The sequence below is a fragment of the Meriones unguiculatus genome, chromosome 20 (assembly GCF_030254825.1).
Source record: "Meriones unguiculatus strain TT.TT164.6M chromosome 20, Bangor_MerUng_6.1, whole genome shotgun sequence".
NCBI lineage: Eukaryota > Metazoa > Chordata > Mammalia > Rodentia > Muridae > Meriones > Meriones unguiculatus.
Genome location: NC_083367.1, coordinates 13,914,103 through 13,923,747, shown reverse-complemented (window position 1 = coordinate 13,923,747; position 9,645 = coordinate 13,914,103).

Sequence of the window (9,645 nt, the reverse complement as noted above, 5' to 3'; positions counted from 1 at the left end):
TCTTTTTATTATTTATTTATTTACTTATTTATTTAGAGATAAAATCTAATGTATCCCAGGCTGGCCTCAAATTCACTGTATAGCCAAAGATGACCTTAAACTTCTGAACCTCCCTGCCTCTACCTCCCGAGAGCTAAGATGAAGATTGCAGGCCTATGTCATCATACTCCATTTATATGCTGCCAGGAATCAAAACAAACACTCTAGCAACTAGGCTGCCTCTTCTGCTTGACAGGATTCTTGTTTCCATTTAGATTTGGCCACAGGTGGTACAGAAGTAAAAAGGAACGATGAGACAGAGTGAGGCTGTGTGGAAGAGGGTAAGAGTAATAAAACGTATGACATGAAAGCAGAAAGGGAACAAACTGCCAGGAGTAGAAGGGTACAAGGCCTGGAGGAAGAACAAAACCAATTAGGTGTGAAAATGCCAGCATGAAACCTATTGCATTTTATGCTAACTTTAAAAATAAACAAGAAATTCAATAGGCTAAATAAAGCAATTTATAGAAGTCAGAAAAAGGAATGGTAAGGATTACAAGTGTTAGACATTCTAATTGTCTGGGAATATCAATATAGATAACATAGTTTGCTCATTTATGCTTCTAGTTTTCATTCTTTGCTATTTTTAAAATTATTTGTTGTTTTAGTTGTTCTGTTGCTGTGAAGAGACACCATGATCAAGGCTACATATGAAATAGAGCATTTACCTGGAGGCTTGCTTACGGTTTCAGGGGGTGAGTCCATGACCGTCATGCTGGGAGCATGGCAGCAGGCAGCCAGGCATGGCACTGCAGCAGTGACTGAGAGCTCACATCCTCATCTGGGAACAGGAGGTAGAGGGAGAGTGACACACCTCCTCCTAATCCTTTTAGTAGTGTACCAACTGAAGGCCAAACAGTCAATATTTGATGAGCCTGTGGGTGCCATTTTAATTCAAACCACCTCATTGGTTAGTTTGATTTGGGGCTTTGTTTTGGTTTTTGTAGCTCTAATGGTCCCCTGTGTATATTAGGTGTTTCTCTTTCCTGGTACCAGGGTCCCCTACAGGGCGACTTTTCAGTTTTGACATGGCTTATAAAGTGCTACATTAAGTTTATCTGGCTTTTCTATATATATTTTTTAATTGGCGTGTTTATCGTAATCTAAGTTTTCTTCAATTCTTTGTTCTCTCAGGTTTAAACTGAAACATGCCTGGAGCACTTTCAGTTGGAAAGTAATGTTCTTCTCATTAGGCCTGCCGCTGTAGGTCATTATGGCCTACAAGAGGAAGATCAGGAGTTCAAGTTCATCCTTGAACTCCGAATAGCAACTTCGTGGCAGTCTTGGGCTACAGAGACCCTGTCTCAACAACAATCCACTTTATACTGGAATAGGAGAACTTTCTCGTCCAATAAGAATGATACTCTTTAGAAAAAGCAAGAGTATGAACAAAGACAGACTACAGATGCTGATGGAGACAGAGGTTACAGTGAAACATCTATAACCAAGTAGCACCAGAGAGTACCAGCTAGCCACCATTAAGTAGGAAACTGGCATGAAATGGGCTCTCCTTTACTGACCTCAGAAGGAGCCAACCTGACAACACCTAGATCTTAGAATTCTATCCTGCAGAACTTTGGGACCATACTTTTCTGATGTTTAAACCACCAAATGTGTGGTCTTTACTTATAGCAGCTGTAGGAAACTACTACATGAGACTATGATTATCATTTGAGATATATGAGGGAAAGGTTATTTTTAATAGTATCAGGGCTGGGCCACCTCCCTTCCACAAATGACTAAGGAATTGAGAGGACCAGGAACACCCTTTCTCTGTGGACCTCTGTATTTTCATTGGGCTCTCTTCTCTACTTTTACCTAACTACTTGCTCTGTAAGACTTCAGTGGTAATTTGAATGAGAATGGTCCCCATAGGCCCATATTTTATTTGAATTCTTTGAAAGGATTAAAAGAATTAGGAGGTGTGGCCTTGTTGGAGGAATTGTCACTGGGGGGTGGGCTTTGAGGTTTTCAAAAGATAACCTCTAACCCAGTTCTTCTCTCTTTCTCTCTGCCTGCCAGTCAGGATGTAGCTGTCAGTCCCTGCTCCATCACAATGCCTGCTATGCTGCCACCATGATGATAATGGACTCACCCTCTAACACTGTAAGCCAGCCCCCAATTAAATGCTTCCTTTATAAGAGTTGCCTTAGTCATAGTGTCTCTTCACAGCAAAGGAACAGTGACTATATCAACAACCTGGGTCTTAACTACTCTAGGACCCCTATCTACCTCAGTGCCTCAAGGCTGAGGTTCTTTTCTATATACATTTACATTATCCTCAGGGGAACTTTTGCTCCCACACTTAATAAATATCCACTATTTCTTAACTGTTCTGTTTTACCTCTCTTTCCTTGCAATACCTACATTACCAATAAAAGATATTTTCTAAAATGCTTTAACAAATCTTTCAGAGTAAAAAAAGCTTTCAGAGAAAAACCTACAGAAATAAGTCTAAGGCAAAAAAAGGAAGAAAAAGAAAAGACATATAAATCTTAAGAAACTGTTCAGTTTTAACATTGTTTAGAAGTGAATTTTGAGTTTTTACACATCAAAAAGAAAGCTAGCACAATAAGTTAAATTGGGTTACATGAGCCTAAAATACATAGTACAGTTAAAGCCTCCTGTGAACCTCCCGGCCAGGCTTGCTCTGGTTGTAAGGACAGGAAAGTTTAAAGGCTTGTCATCTGTAGGGCAGTTCTGTCACCATGTAGCAATTATTGTCTGAGGCGCATAGTCTCCGAAATCTGAGCAGAGTTCACACTGCCTTTACCAAGATCTGACCCCTGCTTGGTATTAGACTTTCTACTTTTTAAAAAATGATTTCTTTATTTATATTTTTTAGTGTGTATTGTTGCATTGAGTGAGGGTGTCGATCCCCTGGAACTGGAGTAACAGGCAGTTGTGAGCTACCACGTGGATGCTTGGGATTGAACCCAGGTCCTCTGGGAGAGCAGCCAGTGTTCTCAGTTGCTAAGCCATCTCTCTAGCCCCCAACATTAGACTTTGTTTTCTTTTTTTTTTCCTTCCAGTTTTTAGAAACAAGGTTTCTCTGTGTAGTCCTGTAACTCTCTTTGTAGGCCAGGCTGGCCTCCAGCTTATGAAGATTCATCTGCCTCTGCTTCCCAAGTGCTGGGATTAAAGGTGTGCACCACCATCACCTGGCAAAACTTTCTAACAATTCCTGATATTGTCATTGGAATCTGATCATGACCAGGCGTTTTTTGATCAAAGTCAGTAAAAGTAGACAGAATTGATAATACAAAGCATAATCCTTTGGAGCTTCAAGATCCTGTTCAGACCATAAATCATTTTCAAACAATTTTCTTATGTCAAATGAGAATAGTAAAAATAAATGCAAATATAGAAGGAGAGGAGAAATGTTTGCTAACTTTTCATGCCATCTGAGTAATTACAAGCCTAGCATTGGGAACGGCATTTTTAACTCAGAAGCCACTTCAAATCTACATTCAGACCCAGTGCTGCGAGGACAGGAAAAGATAATCATTGTGAAAATGAGTACAGTTCAGGAAGAACAGGCATTGTAACTCCTTCACCCGATGTTCTCCTCAAGCCTTTTCTGAACACTGTATTTGGAATACACGGTACTTTGTGTTACAGATATGATGGCTAATTTTTATTTTCATATTTGGGATATAGACATTACTTTCATTTGATCAAATGATCATCATAAATAAGAGCTGCTAGGACTGTCCCAACATATTTGTGAGGTGAAAATGTAAGTCAAAACTGTATTTACTGACCCTGACCCATCTTATCTAGGAGCTAGCCAACAATCATTATGTGATACTCCTTATCACATGGCTAAGAACATTGTACTACAGAAAAGATCTGAGAAAGGAAAATTTCTACTGAACACAGAACAGTTTTCCCCCCCCCCACCATCCTAAAACTGAAAACCATACTGTTTTTGAACCATCCACTTCTGCCAATAATTTCAAGAAGTTGCAGTGCAGTCTCCAGCCCCAAGACAAAATCATCTGTCAAGCTAGGTCAGTATCTCCGTGGCTCCTCCTAAAAACTGTCAAGAACTTCATCCACAGTCAGAGACCCTCTACGTCCTGCTTTAATTTCTCATAAGAGGTTGATTTCTCCCTGCACAGTGTCCTATAACACACACACACACACACACCAGGGAATAAGCTGTGATTTACTTAGCCGATGGGACTTTTAAGCAACTGGCTGCTCTCTGAGAAGTCAAACTAAGATTTTTATGAAGATCTTGTCTTAAAATTCATACTTTTGTCAATTATGTATTCACAAACATCTTTCCCCTTGCTCAGAACTATTTACTCTAAAGGCCAAAAGTACTTACCAGCCTAAACAGATTAACAGAATTAAATAGAAGGAGATGGAAACTGAAAAATACGACACACCTGTTACAACAAGAATACACTCACTGGTCACCAAAGAAAGAGACTGCAAAAACAACTGCAGTTTCAGAAGTGCAGTAGCCTGGAGACACCTACCTGCCAGGACAATTAGTCCAGCTATAACTCAGTTGCTTTGGGAACATTGCCATATTACAAGAACTGAAAGACTCCCAGGAGCCTATCTAGACGGGGAGACCCCGCTTCCCAAGGAACAGCGAGACCAGCCTTCGGATGCAAGCCACAAGAGGTTTATTTTGATACACGGGTACCCGGGGCGACCAAGCCTATCAGAGGACTTGCGCGCCTCTCGGTTGGGGTGACGGGTTTTTATAGGGCTCGGGAGCAGGAGGCGCGGTTACAGAAGCGAGAAGCATAGTTACAGGGTTCTGATTGGGTGGTTTGAACAAAGCCGTAGTTAAGTCACGTACCCAGAACAGGGAAGGCGGGAAGGCAGATTGTGAGCCGAGTCACGTACCCACCCGGAACCGCGAAGGCGGGAAAGAATGCAGCGAGGTAGCTCTTGCTATACAGCGCCTACTCTACATAGTGTTAACAATTGCTGCTTATCTTTTGGTCTTTCATTTCCCCCTTTCCTATGATCATTTGAAGACCCAATCTTGGGTCTTCCAGATATGACCCCTTGTATCTTATAGATTTATTTTTTATAATGGGATCTGGGGTTCCTTCAGGGTGGATATAGGGGTAGTAAGCCAAGGAGAACTATTACAGGATCTCTCTAGGCTTTTAGCCCAGTTGCTGCAATATTAGTGTCCATTTCAGCTAAGCAGATGTCCAAGACAATAGCTAATGCCAGGGAGCCCCTTTTGACTTAGCATTTCAGCCTGCTAGGGGGGATTTGGGCGTAGATCCGTCTTCTGGAGCTTCTTCGAGCTGACCGTTGGACCGTAGGCATCAGGGGCTAGGAAGGCTGAAATGCCAGTCAAAGGCTGGGCAATGGGGAAGTCCCAAGCATCTGGTTCGTTGATCCACCCGAAGAGGCAGGGAGCAATCATGTCAGTTTCCAGGAAGTCCAGATCTCAGCTTGCAGTCCACAGCTAATCCCGGACAGAGTTAAACAGGTGAAGATCTGCTGAGACAAATTCAGACTGGAGACAGGAGTTAAAATTTGTCTATTAAATGGGTAAGATCAGGGAAAATCTCATCTGCGATCCTTTTGAGCTATGCCAGATCCAGGTCACATCCCTGAAACTCATATGAAATTTTAGTACACAAAAGGAAATATACATAATTTTAAATACTCAGAAAAGTAACATATCAGCAAATCAAACATTTTGAGAGGAACAGGTAAAACTGCATCCCACTGAATGAGTATCAGTTAGCTGTTTGTTTTATAACCTTTATACACAACCTAAGTGTGTCCACAGTAACTTTTTTTTTTTTTTGTGGGCATAGCTGTTTGTAATTAGTCACGAATGAAGCTTGGCCATTTTTATACACTCAGCATATACTTTTAGTTTTCACTTTTACTTTTATGTTTACACTGGAAAGTTAGGCAGAAATACATTACTGGCTTTTAGTGCTAAACCCTGGATGCTTGGACTTTCCTTAACAAAGCAACTAGAAGGAATAGGTTTAGGATATTTCTGTGTCAAAATCTACCCCAGAAATGGCAGATATTAAGAATACCATACTAAAAGCTATGACTTTTGGGTCAGATACACACATTAAACAGATGTTTTTAAAATAACGAGAAGCACCTTTAGTCTATCTTTAGAAGCCAACAAAGGAAATTAAAATCTTAACCTGGTGACTGAATAATAAGCAGTTATTGCTCCATCAACTTATCAGAACTCTACTGATCAATGCCAAAACTCTGGACTTTTAAAATTTTATAACATAAGCACAATACTAGCAAAGAGGGGGGAGAAATTTAAAATATTTCCCATTTTTAATCTGCTTTAAAATATTTATCTCTTTATAATTTATAATTATATACCTAAAAAAATTACTTAGACTCTCCAATCTTTTATATTTATCAACCCTGAAACATTTTTTTTAAACTAAATAATAACACTCTAGATTTTTACAACCTAAACTCCTATATTCTCAGACCCTATATAAGCTCCACTTATTTATCTTAAGACATGAGTCCTGTGAGCAAGGCAAACCTGTCTTTTTTTCTAACTAAGGTATCTAGTACTCTGTGGTTCTAGCTAATGAGCTGATCAATGAGCTAACAGTCGATCTAATTGTCTTTTCTCTAGCTGCAAAGCTACCATAAGCTTAGCATAGCCATCAAGGTGTTCAGAGACCTGAGAAGGATAAATTATAAGCTAAATAAATACCAATCCATGTGCCAATCAAAATGACAGGGATGACTAGTTAGCCCATTACCTAGGCAGTGTCCCTGGCTCCTGTGTTTCAGCATCCTGAACAGACGCAGTTCTGCCAGGCACATAAGATGAGAGACTGTTTCTGTGGAGAAAGAAACGAGAGAATGGCCTCATCTCGCCCTTAGCAATGTGAAACATTGACTCCAGGTGTCCACACTTTTGGCTGGGCCCTAACAGTGGGCCAGTTGAGGCAATATTGCCCAGTGGTTAGCATACCACAATCCAGAGTTGCAGTCATCTGTCGCTGTGCCCAAATCTTCTCGGAGACCTTGGGGGAGCTACTGCCAGGATTGCGGGACTTCCTGTCACAATAAGCTTACACATGTTAAAATGCCTAATTCAGATTTCTGACAAGCTTGAGGGCCAGCATATTCGAGTTACTCTGTTTTTATCATCTGCTCTAAACTGTGTCCTATAAAACAGAATGCTATGATCTCTGATTCTAGCATATTTTCGAGATGCATGTCCTAGAAGTATATATTTTAAGACAAATAGACAAGAGACTAGGTAAGGCTCAACTGCAGTATTTAGCATGACTTTAAATCTGTTCTTTCTGAACTAAAATCAAAGCAAACCTTTTAATCGGATACAGTTTATAGAGAGGCTAGCTAATCTTGCTGCTCCTACCACTTGCATTCTCCGGACCAGCATGGCGGCTGGCCACGTGTAACCAAACTGAGCTGGAATCCCTAAACAAACATGGCAGCCAAACTACAGCTTCACGCGCTCTCTATTGCTGAACCATCATGGCGGCTGGCCATGTGCTAGCATTAGCACAGGCTGTGACTGACAATACCAAACATGGCCATTAGGTGCTGATGATACAGCAAACACTTCGGAGCTTCCATAATCCCCCACAACCAAAAGTTCCCAGTAATCGAACAAGCTTTAGAACCAACTGCATAACAGAACAATTTTAAACTGTAATTATTTTAGCCATACCAAACCTATCAGCTAGAATTTTTTTCCTTAAAAGAGCATAAAAAACATTTTGTAATGAGGAATCACCAGCCTTTTAAATGAAGTATAACATTTTAAAATACAGTTTTTCTTTAAATCATATTAACTCTCTGGCTTTTTATAACACATCCACTAACCTTCTGCAACATGCTATATACATTTAGATTTCTAGCTTTTCTTTTCTGGCTTAACCAGACATGCTTACTTTTTTGCTCTCTTTCTTGCTTTTCAGACGACATAAAAACTCTCACTAAAATCCTTTCCATTCTGACATAATCCTGCTGAAGCCCAGAGTCTACGTACGATTTGCTTTTTATAGGCAAAGCAAAAGCAAGTTACATTACTATAAAGAGGAGTTCTGAAACTGCCAAACTTTTTTTAATAACTTTCCTGCATCTGATAACATAAAGGTAACAACCAAACTCTAAGGAACTTAGAACAAGCTTTAAGGAACTTGGTGAAACTTCCCCTTTTCTTTGTCTCAAGATAAAGAAGAGGGTGTAAACATGTTTTTTTATAAACAAAGCAGCTTATCAAACAAACAGCTCTCCATAAGATACATTTCAAAAACTGCAATTTTCTTAGTCATAGTCATACCCAAATGTCTGATAAACTTTAAACAATTTTACAGCCTTAAACATTTTTTTTAAAACCCGTTTTTGCGATTATTAAAACAAAGTACCCCTTTTGTAGGAGAGAAGTCACAAGGCATAACCATAATCTCTAAAATCAAAACCAGATTTTAAAACCAGAATTTACCAGTGCAAGCAATTTAATTTTTAAAACCAATACCAATTTAAAATAAGCTATCCTTTTAACCTAGAAGGAAATGAGAATTATTTGACCAAGGTTTTTCTTTTTTTTTTTTTTTTTATCCATACCAAGATGGCGGTTACATTATAAAATCACATGGTGAAGTCAAGATGGCGGCGAGACACTGAGACACTTTAGACCACGTGGCAGCCTATACAATATGCGCTTATGGATCTAATAAGGCGCATAGGCACACATTTTAAACAAATTTCGTGAGGCCTTTCAGAACAGAAAACAAAAGGTAGACAGACAAACAACACTCACTACACTTATGACAAAAATCAGGCAGACAGAAGACAACACAAACCGCGCGGTACGAGATCGGCGCCAAAGCGAACACAAAAATTCAGATGGAGACCGTGTCGGAGGTCCGGTTCCTCCGTCTCCCAGATGAAGCACGTAGCCTTCTCTCAGGGGCATCGCCCCAAAGAGTCCCACTCGGCTCGTGTTTCCAGACAGGAGGGAACCCAAGAAGGGTTACCTTTCAGACGGGGAAGCAAGTGATTCCCCTACCAGGCACTCCTGAGACGTCTCCCAGGAGGCACGGAATAGAAGTCCGAGCCCGTCGGCTCCTTCTAGTTTCCGTCTGATACAGATGACCTGGCCAAGTCCAGACCACAGGGGGACTCGAACCCCCTGGAAACGAACTCACACAAAGACAGACCGTTTAACACAATGATACACAAGACTCACAGAACAAAAAGCCGGCAGGTCTTACCTCCCGACGCTGGGTCGGTGGTCCCTGGGCGGGGGTCTCAGATCTCGGTGGAACCTCCAAATGAAAGACTCCCAGGAGCCTATCTAGACGGGGAGACCCCGCTTCCCAAGGAACAGCGAGACCAGCCTTCGGATGCAAGCCACAAGAGGTTTATTTTGATACACGGGTACCCGGGGCGACCAAGCCTATCAGAGGACTTGCGCGCCTCTCGGTTGGGGTGACGGGTTTTTATAGGGCTCGGGAGCAGGAGGCGCGGTTACAGAAGCGAGAAGCATAGTTACAGGGTTCTGATTGGGTGGTTTGAACAAAGCCGTAGTTAAGTCACGTACCCAGAACAGGGAAAGCGGGAAGGCAGATTGTGAGCCGA